Genomic DNA, 17,348 nt, shown 5'->3' on the forward strand with positions numbered 1-17,348 from the left:
TTTACCTCTGGCATCTCCTTGTATGCCCTTAGCCGAGGCAGCTGGCTGCGAAGACGTGCATGTCTCGCTGCATCGGTCTCAGGCTGTGGGAGTAAACCCCCATCTTTTTCAGTCGTTTTAGGCTGTTTAAAGACAAGGCAAGTTTGTACAAATACCCCATTTTATGCACAGATGCAGGTGTAAAAGCAATTTGGTTACTCTTTTCATATAAGACTTTACCTCTGGCATGTCCCAGCGCACCCTTAGGGGAGGCAGTTGGCGGCGAGGACATTCATGCTTGCAAGGTCCAGGCTTATGTTCTGCCAGTAAGTGCCAGTATTTGTCCATGTTAGGAGGCTGTGTGAAGACAAAGCAAGTTTGTAGAAATAGCCCATTCTATGCACAGATTGTGGTGTTGAAACAATTTGGTTACTCTTTTCATATAAGACTTTACCTCTGGCATGTCCCAGCGCACCCTTAGGGGAGGCAGTTGGCGGCGAGGACATTCATGTTTACATGGCTCATATTTTGGCAGCAAGTGCAGGAATTTTTCCATGTTAGGAGGCTGTGTGAAGACAAATCAAGTTTGTAGAAATAGCCCATTCTATGCACAGATGCAGGTCTTAAAACAATTTGGTTACTCTTTTCACGTAGGACTTTACCTCTGGCATCTCCTTGTATGCCCTTAGCCGAGGCAGCTGGCTGCGAAGACGTGCATGTCTCGCTGCATCGGTCTCAGGCTGTGGGAGTAAACCCCCTTCTTTTTCAGTCGTTTTAGGCTGTTTAAAGACAAGGCAAGTTTGTACAAATACCCCATTTTATGCACAGATGCAGGTGTAAAAGCAATTTGGTTACTCTTTTCATATAAGACTTTACCTCTGGCATGTCCCAGCTCACCCTTAGGGGAGGCAGTTGGCGGCGAGGACATTCATGTTTACATGGCTCATATTTTGGCAGCAAGTGCAGGAATTTTTCCATGTTAGGAGGCTGTGTGAAGACAAATCAAGTTTGTAGAAATAGCCCATTCTATGCACAGATGCAGGTGTTAAAACAATTCGGTTACTCTTTTCACGTAGGACTTTACCTCTGGCATCTCCTTGTATGCCCTTAGCCGAGGCAGCTGGCTGCGAAGACGTGCATGTCTCGCTGCATCGGTCTCAGGCTGTGGGAGTAAACCCCCATCTTTTTCAGTCGTTTTAGGCTGTTTAAAGACAAGGCAAGTTTGTACAAATACCCCATTTTATGCACAGATGCAGGTGTAAAAGCAATTTGGTTACTCTTTTCATATAAGACTTTACCTCTGGCATGTCCCAGCGCACCCTTAGGGGAGGCAGTTGGCGGCGAGGACATTCATGTTTACATGGCTCATATTTTGGCAGCAAGTGCAGGAATTTTTCCATGTTAGGAGGCTGTGTGAAGACAAAGCAAGTTTGTAGAAATAGCCCATTCTATGCACAGATGCAGGTGTTAAAACAATTCGGTTACTCTTTTCACGTAGGACTTTACCTCTGGCATCTCCTTGTATGCCCTTAGCCGAGGCAGCTGGCTGCGAAGACGTGCATGTCTCGCTGCATCGGTCTCAGGCTGTGGGAGTAAACCCCCATCTTTTTCAGTCGTTTTAGGCTGTTTAAAGACAAGGCAAGTTTGTACAAATACCCCATTTTATGCACAGATGCAGGTGTAAAAGCAATTTGGTTACTCTTTTCATATAAGACTTTACCTCTGGCATGTCCCAGCGCACCCTTAGGGGAGGCAGTTGGCGGCGAGGACATTCATGTTTACATGGCTCATATTTTGGCAGCAAGTGCAGGAATTTTTCCATGTTAGGAGGCTGTGTGAAGACAAAGCAAGTTTGTAGAAATAGCCCATTCTATGCACAGATTGTGGTGTTAAAACAATTCCGTTACTCTTTTCATATAAGACTTTACCTTTGGCATGTCCCTGCGCACCCTTAGCCGAGGCCGTTGGAGGCGAGGACATACATGTCTCGATGCCTCCGAAGTCTCTGGCTGTGGGAGTGAACCTCCACCTTTTTCAGTCATTTTAGGCTGTTTAAAGGCAAGGCAAGTTTGTAGAAATAGCCCATTTTATGCACAGATGCAAGTGTAAGAACAATTTGGTTATTTTTTTCATATAAGACTTTACCTCTGGCATGTCCCAGCGCACCCTTAGGGGAGGCAGTTGCCGGCAAGGACATTCATGTTTACATGGTCCAGGCTCATGTTTTGGCAGCAAGTGCAGGTATTTTTCCATGGTAGGAGGCTGTGTGAAGACAAAGCACGTTTGTAGAAATAGCCCATTCTATGCACAGATGCAGGTGTTAAAACAATTCGGTTACTCTTTTCACGTAGGACTTTACCTCTGGCATCTCCTTGTATGCCTTTAGCCGAGGCAGCTGGCTGCGGAGACATGCATGTCTCGCTGCCGCGGTCTCCGGCTGTGGGAGTGAACCCCCATGTTTTTCAGTTGTTTCAGGCTGTTTGAAGACAAGGCAAGTTTGTAGAAATAGCAGACATAAAAACACATGTATAAAACTCAATACTACTTTTAGTACGGGGAAGTACCTTTGGCACATCAACGTTGTTTGATGTTATTTTTACTTTAATTGTAATTTTGATTTTAATTTTGGGGTTCTCCATTTTTAAAATGCTAAGACACACACTACGTCAACTCGCCAAGATGCTCAAAAGAAAAGTGAGGTTGTATCCCCACGAGATTCAAGTATATACAGCTTACCATGGAGCGATTACATAATCATAGAATATTAAGGAGTGTAAGGAAAAGCAGTAAAGATGCCCCAATGTTCTTGGTTGATCATTTGAATTGAGACAGTGTTAGCTATTAATAATCATGGGGGAATGATCAAAGGGGGAAGTCTGGGAGAGAATAGGGGTTCCATTTGGCACCACTAAGGTGATAAGGAAGATAATTCAATTGACAGAGGCCAGAGAAGTGGCTGAGCTACCATTTGCTCTCACGGGAAATCCCCGTCCTGTCCTGCCCCCTCCCTGTCAGGATCCTCACACTCCAGGGGGTCACTCTTCATATGTAAATTCACTCACAACACCTACACACAGCACCTTGGTGGGGAAGGTCTTTTGGGGTATAAAGGGAGGTGAAGAACTGCCCTTAATTTGTATTTGAGCTGCCTTTCAGTACCCGGTGTATGTCTACACTGTATTACATTATATTATTTTTACTGTTCAATAAACCACCATTTTGCTGAAACTGCGGAGACTGCAAGTGGATTCCTTACATCTTATTGGCGAGCCAGCCAGGAGAAGGGGCTAACAACTGGAAGAATTATCTGGGAACCTTTTTTTGGCTGATATTTTCCTCAAGAAGAGAGAAGATTTCTTGACCTAAGAGAGAAGACTGACCAGAAAGCTTCATTCCAGACGTGCCAGAAAGAATCAGCTTGTGAGTATAACTGGTTTGTGATATCAGACGTCCGCTGAGACGAACAGTAAAGTAATATAGGAAATAGGGATTAATTCAAGACTTAGGCATGAGAATTCTCCTGGTTTGACCTGTTTATTAGTAATAGAGGGTAAACAGGAGGTGTGTTTGTAGAGGAACTGGGCTTTGGTAAGAAAGCACCAGCAGGGTTCCCCACATTGTAACCCTGTGTCCTTGAGATAAACCACCACCGTAGGTATATTGTGTAAGTTTATACTGTGAGAGTTTAAATTTATACTCTGAACCTACAATGATGGAGTGGGCCATCGAATATGTTGCAAAGCATTGCAAGGAGGGATCATATGGATCTCTCATAGATAAGCTAGACCCTCTAGAATGGCTAGAGGAGGCATGCAGGGAGAGGAACATGAAATGTTCCAAGAAAAAGCAGAGGCATGCTAACGTGTTACAGGTCTTGCTGGAAGGACAGCAAGAAATTAACGGCAGACTGGCAAGTTCGCAGTCTGAGTGTACTCAGCATAGGAGTACAGTTGCTGAATTGAGGAATAGAATAGAGAGTCTCGAACAGGAGAACTCTGCTAGTCGAGCAGAGCGTCGGCTAGCTGCAGAAAACAGCATTGAACTGAGGCAACTGGTAGCTTCTCTTAGGCAGAGCCTGGAAGCAGCTAAGGAAGCTAATGCATTCCTGCAAAAGGAACTGGAGAAGTGTCAGAATGCTTATGAGGCACTTTGGTCCAGAAGCATTAGAAACCCAGAAGTGCATAAAAAGCCTGCTGGGGATGAGGATACTGTTCTAAGGAGCAAGTTAGAACGGGTTAAGGAACCCGCTCTAACAGCAGCTTTGGGCATTAGTCTGCCGGCGGATTCTGACAGTGATAGCAGGGCTAGACATAAGCCGCGGCACCGCGGCCAATGGCCGTCGTGCCTTTCAAAATTGGCCGCACGCCTCCTCAAAATTGAAGTACCTTACGGCCAAGATTGGCCTGCCTTTAATGTTTGTCTGGCCGTATGCCCCCTTTTTACCGAGAGTAACATTCATTACACAAAAGACTTGCGCACGACACGGTCCACTTTACCTCGTCAACAATCGATGCATCTGTACTGAACCCGAACCCAACCTTCGATACGAGAAACGAGGTCGACCCGCACATCTCGTAATTCCCAACTACTGAATGAACCGCAATGAATTCTGGACTAATACGATCATGTGTTTGTCGCATGATTGGCTGGTACGGTATGTATCGTCCAGCCTACTATGGAGCCACAGCAATGACAATGGTGCATCATCGGGGGTTACGTTTTTGATTGGAAAAGCCATCCGACGGTTTCCGAATAACAGATAGGTGTCCTCTTCGGTAATCATCGTGTAGTTGTCGTCTGCTGCTTATGCTGTCACCATGCCTCGCAAAGATCGAGAACGTAAAAGAAAGCAAGCTGAACTCGCGGCTACTGCCGCAAAATGTTGCAAATTATCTACTTTGATCAGGTAAGTGTCAGATGGTGTTGTAAAAAAACATTTGCCGAGGCAGAGCAGATTTGACTCAGAGAAGTACCAAGCTCTGCTGGGAGGATATAGGACTGGTAGCGTGCAGTGTGCAAAAAACGAACGTCAAGTCAATTGTCATGTACACTAAAAGAATACGGGTGTTCTGAGCAAACAAATACAAAAATATTGACGGCTCCTTTATTGTTGGATTTTGTTTTTTGAAATAAAGCTATATATATCTATAAATATATATATATATATTCTGTCTCAAATCGAAGGTCGTATTGCATAGGTTGTCTAAACTTGGTAATTACAGTAATTTTGGCCTTGTGCCCAGGCTTAATGGCCTTGTGCCCTAGAAAAAATATGAATAGCCAAGGCCAAAGTGGCTGTGCCCTCCTAAATCCTTATGTCTAGCCCTGTGATAGTGACACTTCATATGAGGGGGCTAATGTGAACCCAGTTAAAGTTGCACCATTTCGTGTGAGAGAGCGCAGGACACGCAGAAGGGCAGCTGCCGAGGTTGACGGGCAGCCTGCCACGGCACAGTATGAATATGAGGAGGTTTGTGAGCATATTCCACTGGCTGTGTCTGAACTGGGAGATTTTTGTGCTAATGTGGGTAAATGGGATGGCGTGTCTGATCCTCACTCCTACTTAGCTGAGTTGCAGAGACAAGCCAGAGCAAATGGTCTAGATGACCAAGATTGCTGTCTAATAGTTCAGTTAACCATACCTGCAGATCTAGTAGAATTGCTCCCTGACAATTTCAAGATGGCTGTTAATGGTGAATGGGCAAATGCACAGCAGAGAGAGGCAGTATTATTAGCCATGATTGGCAGTCCACAGCCAAACTGGGGGAGAATTCTGGAGACTAAGCCAGAGAGAGGGGAAAATCCTGTGGCCTATGTGAATCGCTTATTTAAGTGTTACACTAGGAATTCTGGAATTCCAACCCACAGAGGAATGACCCAGCACTCCTAGCATTGGTCATGCAGCAGTATGATCCAATAATAAATGATGCTGCAAGACTAATGTTGAATTTGAAACAAAAAGAAGGTAATTTGACCTTTGCCTACATCTGCAATCTCCTCGGTAGCTGGAACGAGACGAGCCGAATTCCCTTAAGAAAGGTGAAAAAGGTTTCGGCAGTAGCCACTAAGGAAGGTAGGCTTAAATCTGCTAGGAAAGATGCTTGTCACAATTGTGGTAAGATAGGTCATTTTAAGAAGGATTGTTGGTCAAAGGGTGGAAGTGCAGCAGGACACAGGCCAAGGGTACAGAGAGATGGGGAATCTAGATGTAAGAAAGAACCAACCCCATCAGTACCAGCAATGACTTATGAAGATATGAACAAATTATTACATGAAATCAAAGAAGTGGTAGCACATCAGTGTGCTATTCAGACTGATTCATGTATCAAATGCAAGGGGAATGCTTATTTGAAGTCACAGGGGTACCTGGCCTCTGTTAAAAAATTGGATGATGTGAAATCGGATGAATTTGCCAGACCCAGTGTTGAAATTACACTTAGGGGCTACTGTGACAAGTGGCTAGCAGACACGGGCACTGCAGTCACTGAAACACAGCAAAGCACTTCACAACTCATCCAAGATTGGGCAGAACATGACATGTTCTCAAAAAATGTCCAGAGAATTCTAGAAGATGATTTTCTGTCTGAAAATCATACCATAGGAAATACCTACCAGGGGAACAAAAGACAATGGGATCATGTTGTAAAACACAACATTGCCAAATTTACAAAAGGGGAACAAGTATTGGTCAAAAATTGCCTCCAGAAAGGGCTTTGGGATGCAAATTGGACAGGGCTACATGAAACCGTGGACACCTGTGGGGAGGGCAATCTTAAGCTTAGAATCAAAGAGAGGAATGGACCAGTAATGAAGTGGTTCCATGGTGACCAATACAGACTGATTCAGAATGTAAGATGTTAACCTGACATAAGAATGAATGCTACACTTGATGTCTTTCAGGTTACATACTCCAAGTCTCACTGAAAACCACGGCACAACAGAAGAAATGATCAAGGGGGGCAGATGCATCGTACACAGCAAAGGAGAAGCATATGTCCAGCGCAGGAACAACGATGTAACCAGCCACATCGGTGCCATAAGTGGGAGAACTTCCTCGGGACAATGCAAGGACTCTGCAGACCTCATGCGATGAAGAAAACCACCTCGCATGTCAACCAAATTTGCATTAACACATATGGGAAACTACAAGTGTGACTGTAAGCTTGGGTTGAGAATCGATCAAAAGTAAATGTTTGTCTTAGAATGTGGTATATTCTAAATATTTGTATAATCCCTGTTACCACCACATACAGCCATATTATTGTGCAATAGGATCTGAAGAACTTACACACATAATTGATTGATGCTATAAGCTGATTTTGTTGGGAATTGTGATTCAGAGGGAGAGTATTCTTGGGGATTTGGGAATTATATATAGTTTGTAGAGATCTTTGTGTAAAAAATAATAATTTGACATAAGTAATCTATGTAACACGGGAGCATGGGATGACAGTACAGGATGGAATAGCAATGTAGGCAATAGAAAGTTTAGAGGGTTGCAATATTGGTAGGAGTATAATAATGTGCTCAGGTGATAGGTTACATCCAAGTCTAGGTTGTGGGTGGATGAACAGGAGTGATGTACACTGTGTGATCTCCACAGAAGTGGTGAAGCCACAGTATGTGGAAATCAGGTTCATTGGTAACAACACCTATTGCATTAATGCAATTAACAATAGTTTAACCACAACCAATTTACAGTGCAGAGCACCGAGCAATGCTTTCTGCATTCATGTGATCTACCCAATGAACATTGGAGGCAGAAAATTGTACTATACCAAGAATAGGATTGACCTTTACTTAGACGACCCTTATGCAGAATTCCTCCAGCCTGAACCTTTGCCTGAAACAAACAGAATTCAAGACCTGCAAGAGGTTGAGCAGCAACTGAAGGTTCAGCTGCTTAAAATGCATGAGCGTGAGAAGGAACTGACAGAGCAGGTCAGTAACTATATCAGTGGAATGTCGATGCTGAAGGAGAACTACCAGGACATGTACTGGGATGTACAGTTCAAAGCAGTTATCACTGCATGTGTCGTGGTACTGCTGCTGGGTGTGGCCTTGATGGTCTATCTCAGATTCCTAAGGGAACAGCGGAAAAGGGACCTTGGATATGTGGAGAGGAAAGTGTGCATGACACAAAGTAGGGTGTAGGTTATGGAGAGGGACAACCACACCGCTACGACCTCCCCTATCCGACCCTTGTGTGTCGACCACTGATCAGTGTGATGCTGGTACTGTGCTCTGGGTAAACCTTTCACTGCTCTTGCACTAAGGCTCAAGGTTTAAGGGGGGGATTATGTAAGGAAAAGCAGTAAAGATGCCCCAATGTTCTTGGTTGATCATTTCAATGGAGAAGTGTTAGCTATTAATGATCATGGGGGAATGATCAAAGGGGGAAGTCTGGGAGAGAATAAGGGTTCCATTTGGCACCACTAAGGTGATAAGGAAGATAATTCAATTGACAGAGGCCAGAGAAGTGGCTGAGCTACCATTTGCTCTCACGGGAAATCCCCGTCCTGTCCTGCCCCCTCCCTGTCAGGATCCTCACATTCCAGGGGCATTAATATGTCATGGAGGAGCAGCTCATTATTGTGGTACAGGGATTTCCTGACCTTTATGATTTGTCATATATATAAATATATATACACACACACACAATTGCTGTACTAGTTACTTAAAAATATTTTAATGCGTATAACTAATTCCTTGTTAAATCCATCATTGTTTTTATAGAATTGATTTATATAGAATTTGTTATTGGTTATATAGATTTTATATAGAATTATTTCAGTTATATTTTTTTAATTTTGTGTTTTGGTCATTTCGGTTATGCCGGTAATTACCTCAGACAAATGCAGAGCCGTTATGCAGGAGAGATGGTTTCACGGCAGAAGCTCTGTTTGCTGATGCTAGGGCCAACTTTTCCTAAAATATAATCCAACTGGTCCTTGTCAATTCTGAAATAGGCTTTGAACCTCCCATTGTCCAGGCGGAGCTCCTGGATCAGCTGGTAAAATTCCCCGTGTTTTTTACGTTTTTGAAGAATGGGGTGCACCCAAACACTATGGCGTTTTTTTCTTTTCTGCGTAAATAAATCTTGTAGCAGAGTCACAGCAAGGGTTTTTCGTTGGTGGAAATCCATTTTTGAAATTAATGGAGAGCGTGGCAGATGGTTGCTTAGCAACGACAGACACTTCCGGAGCGCAAGCGCCCGGGCGCTTTTGGAAAGAAGGAGAAAGCGACGTGCCTAGCGTTTTCCTCGCGTTTTTAGGCGCGATATGTGAACGGCCCCTTAGCCAGCTTCAGCCCATCGAGCCATGCTCGCTTGAGAGGAGGTCCTGCTGTGAGACAGGGCGGCCCTGGCCTCTTACGGTTCGCATGCAATGGGGTAGCCGTTTTTTCCGTCTTGCCAGGCTGTTTAAAAACAAGGCAAGTTAAGTTTGTAGAAGTAGCCCATTTTATACACAGGTGTAAAAACAATTTGGTTACTCTTTTCATATAAGACTTTACCTTTGGCATGTCCCTGCGCACCTTTAGCGGAGGCAGTTGGCGGCGAGGACATTGATGCTTGCATTGTCCAGGCTTATGTTCTGCCAGTAAGTGCCGGTATTGGTCCATGTTAGGAGGCTGTGTGAAGACAAAGCAAGTTTGTAGAAATAGCCCATTCTATGCACAGATTGTGGTGTTAAAACAATTCAGTTACTCTTTTCATGTAGGACTTTACCTCTGGCATCTCTTTGTATGCCTTTAGCCGAGGCAGCTGGCTGCGGAGACGTGCATGTCTCGCTGCATCGGTCTCTGGTTGTGGGAGTAAACCCCCATCTTTTTCAGTCGTTTTAGGCTGTTTAAAGACAAGGCAAGTTTGTAGAAATACCCCATTTTATGCACAGATGCAGGTGTAAAAGCAATTTGGTTACTCTTTTCATATAAGACTTTACCTTTGGCATGTCCCTGCGCACCCTTAGCCGAGGCCATTGGCGGCGAGGACATACATGTCTTGATGCCTCCGAAGTCTCTGGCTGTGGGAGTGAACCTCCACCTTTTTCAGTCATTTTAGGCTGTTTAAAGGCAAGGCAAGTTTGTAGAAATACCCCATTTTATGCACAGATGCAGGTGTAAAAGCAATTTGGTTACTCTTTTCATATAAGACTTTACCTCTGACATGTCCCAGCGCACCCTTAGGGGAGGCAGTTGGCGGCGAGGACATTCATGCTTGCAAGGTCCAGGCTTATGTTCTGCCAGTAAGTGCCAGTATTTGTCCATGTTAGGAGGCTGTGTGAAGACAAAGCAAGTTTGTAGAAATAGCCCATTCTATGCACAGATGGAGGTGTTAAAACAATTCGGTTACTCTTTTCACGTAGGACTTTACCTCTGGCATCTCCTTGTATGCCCTTAGCCGAGGTAGCTGGCTGCGAAGACGTGCATGTCTCGCTGCATCGGTCTCAGGCTGTGGGAGTAAACCCCCTTCTTTTTCAGTCGTTTTAGGCTGTTTAAAGACAAGGCAAGTTTGTAGAAATACCCCATTTTATGCACAGATTCAGGTGTAAAAGCAATTTGGTTACTCTTTTCATATAAGACTTTACCTCTGGCATGTCCCAGCTCACCCTTAGGGGAGGCAGTTGGCGGCGAGGACATTCATGTTTACATGGCTCATATTTTGGCAGCAAGTGCAGGAATTTTTCCATGTTAGGAGGCTGTGTGAAGACAAATCAAGTTTGTAGAAATAGCCCATTCTATGCACAGATGCAGGTGTTAAAACAATTCGGTTACTCTTTTCACGTAGGACTTTACCTCTGGCATCTCCTTGTATGCCCTTAGCCGAGGCAGCTGGCTGCGAAGACGTGCATGTCTCGCTGCATCGGTCTCAGGCTGTGGGAGTAAACCCCCATCTTTTTCAGTCGTTTTAGGCTGTTTAAAGACAAGGCAAGTTTGTACAAATACCCCATTTTATGCACAGATGCAGGTGTAAAAGCAATTTGGTTACTCTTTTCATATAAGACTTTACCTCTGGCATGTCCCAGCGCACCCTTCGGGGAGGCAGTTGGCGGCGAGGACATTCATGCTTGCAAGGTCCAGGCTTATGTTCTGCCAGTAAGTGCCAGTATTTGTCCATGTTAGGAGGCTGTGTGAAGACAAAGCAAGTTTGTAGAAATAGCCCATTCTATGCACAGATGGAGGTGTTAAAACAATTCGGTTACTCTTTTCACGTAGGACTTTACCTCTGGCATCTCCTTGTATGCCCTTAGCCGAGGTAGCTGGCTGCGAAGACGTGCATGTCTCGCTGCATCGGTCTCAGGCTGTGGGAGTAAACCCCCTTCTTTTTCAGTCGTTTTAGGCTGTTTAAAGACAAGGCAAGTTTGTACAAATACCCCATTTTATGCACAGATTCAGGTGTAAAAGCAATTTGGTTACTCTTTTCATATAAGACTTTACCTCTGGCATGTCCCAGCTCACCCTTAGGGGAGGCAGTTGGCGGCGAGGACATTCATGTTTACATGGCTCATATTTTGGCAGCAAGTGCAGGAATTTTTCCATGTTAGGAGGCTGTGTGAAGACAAATCAAGTTTGTAGAAATAGCCCATTCTATGCACAGATGCAGGTGTTAAAACAATTCGGTTACTCTTTTCACGTAGGACTTTACCTCTAGCATCTCCTTGTATGCCCTTAGCCGAGGCAGCTGGCTGCGAAGAAGTGCATGTCTCGCTGCATCGGTCTCAGGCTGTGGGAGTAAACCCCCATCTTTTTCAGTCGTTTTAGGCTGTTTAAAGACAAGGCAAGTTTGTAGAAATACCCCATTTTATACACAGATGCAGGTGTACAAGCAATTTGGTTACTCTTTTCATATAAGACTTTACCTCTGGCATGTCCCAGCGCACCTTTAGCGGAGGCAGTTGGCGGCGAGGACATTCATGCTTGCAAGGTCCAGGCTTATGTTCTGCCAGTAAGTGCCAGTATTTGTCCATGTTAGGAGGCTGTGTGAAGACAAAGCAAGTTTGTAGAAATAGCCCATTCTATGCACAGATTGTGGTGTTGAAACAATTTGGTTACTCTTTTCATATAAGACTTTACCTCTGGCATGTCCCAGCGCACCCTTAGGGGAGGCAGTTGGCGGCGAGGACATTCATGTTTACATGGCTCATATTTTGGCAGCAAGTGCAGGAATTTTTCCATGTTAGGAGGCTGTGTGAAGACAAATCAAGTTTGTAGAAATAGCCCATTCTATGCACAGATGCAGGTCTTAAAACAATTTGGTTACTCTTTTCACGTAGGACTTTACCTCTGGCATCTCCTTGTATGCCCTTAGCCGAGGCAGCTGGCTGCGAAGACGTGCCTGTCTCGCTGCATCGGTCTCAGGCTGTGGGAGTAAACCCCCTTCTTTTTCAGTCGTTTTAGGCTGTTTAAAGACAAGGCAAGTTTGTAGAAATACCCCATTTTATGCACAGATGCAGGTGTAAAAGCAATTTGGTTACTCTTTTCATATAAGACTTTACCTCTGGCATGTCCCAGCTCACCCTTAGGGGAGGCAGTTGGCGGCGAGGACATTCATGTTTACATGGCTCATATTTTGGCAGCAAGTGCAGGAATTTTTCCATGTTAGGAGGCTGTGTGAAGACAAATCAAGTTTGTAGAAATAGCCCATTCTATGCACAGATGCAGGTGTTAAAACAATTCGGTTACTCTTTTCACGTAGGACTTTACCTCTGGCATCTCCTTGTATGCCCTTAGCCGAGGCAGCTGGCTGCGAAGACGTGCATGTCTCGCTGCATCGGTCTCAGGCTGTGGGAGTAAACCCCCATCTTTTTCAGTCGTTTTAGGCTGTTTAAAGACAAGGCAAGTTTGTACAAATACCCCATTTTATGCACAGATGCAGGTGTAAAAGCAATTTGGTTACTCTTTTCATATAAGACTTTACCTCTGGCATGTCCCAGCGCACCCTTAGGGGAGGCAGTTGGCGGCGAGGACATTCATGCTTGCAAGGTCCAGGCTTATGTTCTGCCAGTAAGTGCCAGTATTTGTCCATGTTAGGAGGCTGTGTGAAGACAAAGCAAGTTTGTAGAAATAGCCCATTCTATGCACAGATTGTGGTGTTGAAACAATTTGGTTACTCTTTTCATATAAGACTTTACCTCTGGCATGTCCCAGCGCACCCTTAGGGGAGGCAGTTGGCGGCGAGGACATTCATGTTTACATGGCTCATATTTTGGCAGCAAGTGCAGGAATTTTTCCATGTTAGGAGGCTGTGTGAAGACAAATCAAGTTTGTAGAAATAGCCCATTCTATGCACAGATGCAGGTCTTAAAACAATTTGGTTACTCTTTTCACGTAGGACTTTACCTCTGGCATCTCCTTGTATGCCCTTAGCCGAGGCAGCTGGCTGCGAAGACGTGCATGTCTCGCTGCATCGGTCTCAGGCTGTGGGAGTAAACCCCCTTCTTTTTCAGTCGTTTTAGGCTGTTTAAAGACAAGGCAAGTTTGTACAAATACCCCATTTTATGCACAGATGCAGGTGTAAAAGCAATTTGGTTACTCTTTTCATATAAGACTTTACCTCTGGCATGTCCCAGCTCACCCTTAGGGGAGGCAGTTGGCGGCGAGGACATTCATGTTTACATGGCTCATATTTTGGCAGCAAGTGCAGGAATTTTTCCATGTTAGGAGGCTGTGTGAAGACAAATCAAGTTTGTAGAAATAGCCCATTCTATGCACAGATGCAGGTGTTAAAACAATTCGGTTACTCTTTTCACGTAGGACTTTACCTCTGGCATCTCCTTGTATGCCCTTAGCCGAGGCAGCTGGCTGCGAAGACGTGCATGTCTCGCTGCATCGGTCTCAGGCTGTGGGAGTAAACCCCCATCTTTTTCAGTCGTTTTAGGCTGTTTAAAGACAAGGCAAGTTTGTACAAATACCCCATTTTATGCACAGATGCAGGTGTAAAAGCAATTTGGTTACTCTTTTCATATAAGACTTTACCTCTGGCATGTCCCAGCGCACCCTTAGGGGAGGCAGTTGGCGGCGAGGACATTCATGTTTACATGGCTCATATTTTGGCAGCAAGTGCAGGAATTTTTCCATGTTAGGAGGCTGTGTGAAGACAAAGCAAGTTTGTAGAAATAGCCCATTCTATGCACAGATTGTGGTGTTAAAACAATTCCGTTACTCTTTTCATATAAGACTTTACCTTTGGCATGTCCCTGCGCACCCTTAGCCGAGGCCGTTGGAGGCGAGGACATACATGTCTCGATGCCTCCGAAGTCTCTGGCTGTGGGAGTGAACCTCCACCTTTTTCAGTCATTTTAGGCTGTTTAAAGGCAAGGCAAGTTTGTAGAAATAGCCCATTTTATGCACAGATGCAAGTGTAAGAACAATTTGGTTATTTTTTTCATATAAGACTTTACCTCTGGCATGTCCCAGCGCACCCTTAGGGGAGGCAGTTGCCGGCAAGGACATTCATGTTTACATGGTCCAGGCTCATGTTTTGGCAGCAAGTGCAGGTATTTTTCCATGGTAGGAGGCTGTGTGAAGACAAAGCACGTTTGTAGAAATAGCCCATTCTATGCACAGATGCAGGTGTTAAAACAATTCGGTTACTCTTTTCACGTAGGACTTTACCTCTGGCATCTCCTTGTATGCCTTTAGCCGAGGCAGCTGGCTGCGGAGACATGCATGTCTCGCTGCCGCGGTCTCCGGCTGTGGGAGTGAACCCCCATGTTTTTCAGTTGTTTCAGGCTGTTTGAAGACAAGGCAAGTTTGTAGAAATAGCAGACATAAAAACACATGTATAAAACTCAATACTACTTTTAGTACGGGGAAGTACCTTTGGCACATCAACGTTGTTTGATGTTATTTTTACTTTAATTGTAATTTTGATTTTAATTTTGGGGTTCTCCATTTTTAAAATGCTAAGACACACACTACGTCAACTCGCCAAGATGCTCAAAAGAAAAGTGAGGTTGTATCCCCACGAGATTCAAGTATATACAGCTTACCATGGAGCGATTACATAATCATAGAATATTAAGGAGTGTAAGGAAAAGCAGTAAAGATGCCCCAATGTTCTTGGTTGATCATTTGAATTGAGACAGTGTTAGCTATTAATAATCATGGGGGAATGATCAAAGGGGGAAGTCTGGGAGAGAATAGGGGTTCCATTTGGCACCACTAAGGTGATAAGGAAGATAATTCAATTGACAGAGGCCAGAGAAGTGGCTGAGCTACCATTTGCTCTCACGGGAAATCCCCGTCCTGTCCTGCCCCCTCCCTGTCAGGATCCTCACACTCCAGGGGGTCACTCTTCATATGTAAATTCACTCACAACACCTACACACAGCACCTTGGTGGGGAAGGTCTTTTGGGGTATAAAGGGAGGTGAAGAACTGCCCTTAATTTGTATTTGAGCTGCCTTTCAGTACCCGGTGTATGTCTACACTGTATTACATTATATTATTTTTACTGTTCAATAAACCACCATTTTGCTGAAACTGCGGAGACTGCAAGTGGATTCCTTACATCTTATTGGCGAGCCAGCCAGGAGAAGGGGCTAACAACTGGAAGAATTATCTGGGAACCTTTTTTTGGCTGATATTTTCCTCAAGAAGAGAGAAGATTTCTTGACCTAAGAGAGAAGACTGACCAGAAAGCTTCATTCCAGACGTGCCAGAAAGAATCAGCTTGTGAGTATAACTGGTTTGTGATATCAGACGTCCGCTGAGACGAACAGTAAAGTAATATAGGAAATAGGGATTAATTCAAGACTTAGGCATGAGAATTCTCCTGGTTTGACCTGTTTATTAGTAATAGAGGGTAAACAGGAGGTGTGTTTGTAGAGGAACTGGGCTTTGGTAAGAAAGCACCAGCAGGGTTCCCCACATTGTAACCCTGTGTCCTTGAGATAAACCACCACCGTAGGTATATTGTGTAAGTTTATACTGTGAGAGTTTAAATTTATACTCTGAACCTACAATGATGGAGTGGGCCATCGAATATGTTGCAAAGCATTGCAAGGAGGGATCATATGGATCTCTCATAGATAAGCTAGACCCTCTAGAATGGCTAGAGGAGGCATGCAGGGAGAGGAACATGAAATGTTCCAAGAAAAAGCAGAGGCATGCTAACGTGTTACAGGTCTTGCTGGAAGGACAGCAAGAAATTAACGGCAGACTGGCAAGTTCGCAGTCTGAGTGTACTCAGCATAGGAGTACAGTTGCTGAATTGAGGAATAGAATAGAGAGTCTCGAACAGGAGAACTCTGCTAGTCGAGCAGAGCGTCGGCTAGCTGCAGAAAACAGCATTGAACTGAGGCAACTGGTAGCTTCTCTTAGGCAGAGCCTGGAAGCAGCTAAGGAAGCTAATGCATTCCTGCAAAAGGAACTGGAGAAGTGTCAGAATGCTTATGAGGCACTTTGGTCCAGAAGCATTAGAAACCCAGAAGTGCATAAAAAGCCTGCTGGGGATGAGGATACTGTTCTAAGGAGCAAGTTAGAACGGGTTAAGGAACATGTTGCAGCTTTGGGCATTAGTCTGCCGGCGGATTCTGACAGTGATAGCAGGGCTAGACATAAGCCGCGGCACCGCGGCCAATGGCCGTCGTGCCTTTCAAAATTGGCCGCACGCCTCCTCAAAATTGAAGTACCTTACGGCCAAGATTGGCCTGCCTTTAATGTTTGTCTGGCCGTATGCCCCCTTTTTACCGAGAGTAACATTCATTACACAAAAGACTTTGCACAGATGCAGGTCCACTTTACCTCGTCAACAATCGATGCATCTGTACTGAACCCGAACCCAACCTTCGATACGAGAAACGAGGTCGACCCGCACATCTCGTAATTCCCAACTACTGAATGAACCGCAATGAATTCTGGACTAATACGATCATGTGTTTGTCGCATGATTGGCTGGTACGGTATGTATCGTCCAGCCTACTATGGAGCCACAGCAATGACAATGGTGCATCATCGGGGGTTACGTTTTTGATTGGAAAAGCCATCCGACGGTTTCCGAATAACAGATAGGTGTCCTCTTCGGTAATCATCGTGTAGTTGTCGTCTGCTGCTTATGCTGTCACCATGCCTCGCAAAGATCGAGAACGTAAAAGAAAGCAAGCTGAACTCGCGGCTACTGCCGCAAAATGTTGCAAATTATCTACTTTGATCAGGTAAGTGTCAGATGGTGTTGTAAAAAAACATTTGCCGAGGCAGAGCAGATTTGACTCAGAGAAGTACCAAGCTCTGCTGGGAGGATATAGGACTGGTAGCGTGCAGTGTGCAAAAAACGAACGTCAAGTCAATTGTCATGTACACTAAAAGAATACGGGTGTTCTGAGCAAACAAATACAAAAATATTGACGGCTCCTTTATTGTTGGATTTTG

At 44.6% G+C, this 17,348-nt stretch overlaps 1 long non-coding RNA gene across 2 annotated transcripts; it reads left to right on the top strand.

Moving 5' to 3' along the window:
* Window positions 1-1,627: 1,627 nt before the first annotated feature.
* Window positions 1,628-16,686, top strand: LOC140578465 (uncharacterized). 2 transcript variants are annotated; one of them, XR_011982642.1, is made up of 3 exons: window positions 1,702-3,399; window positions 6,880-8,011; window positions 16,527-16,686. It is a non-coding gene; the product is annotated as an uncharacterized lncRNA (long non-coding RNA). The 2 variants fall into 2 exon arrangements; XR_011982641.1 differs by lacking the exon at window positions 16,527-16,686 and having other exon boundaries at window positions 1,628-3,399; window positions 6,880-9,095.
* Window positions 16,687-17,348: the final 662 nt, after the last annotated feature.

Source organism: Paramormyrops kingsleyae, chromosome 15 (assembly GCF_048594095.1).
Source record: "Paramormyrops kingsleyae isolate MSU_618 chromosome 15, PKINGS_0.4, whole genome shotgun sequence".
NCBI classification, from domain to species: domain Eukaryota; kingdom Metazoa; phylum Chordata; class Actinopteri; order Osteoglossiformes; family Mormyridae; genus Paramormyrops; species Paramormyrops kingsleyae.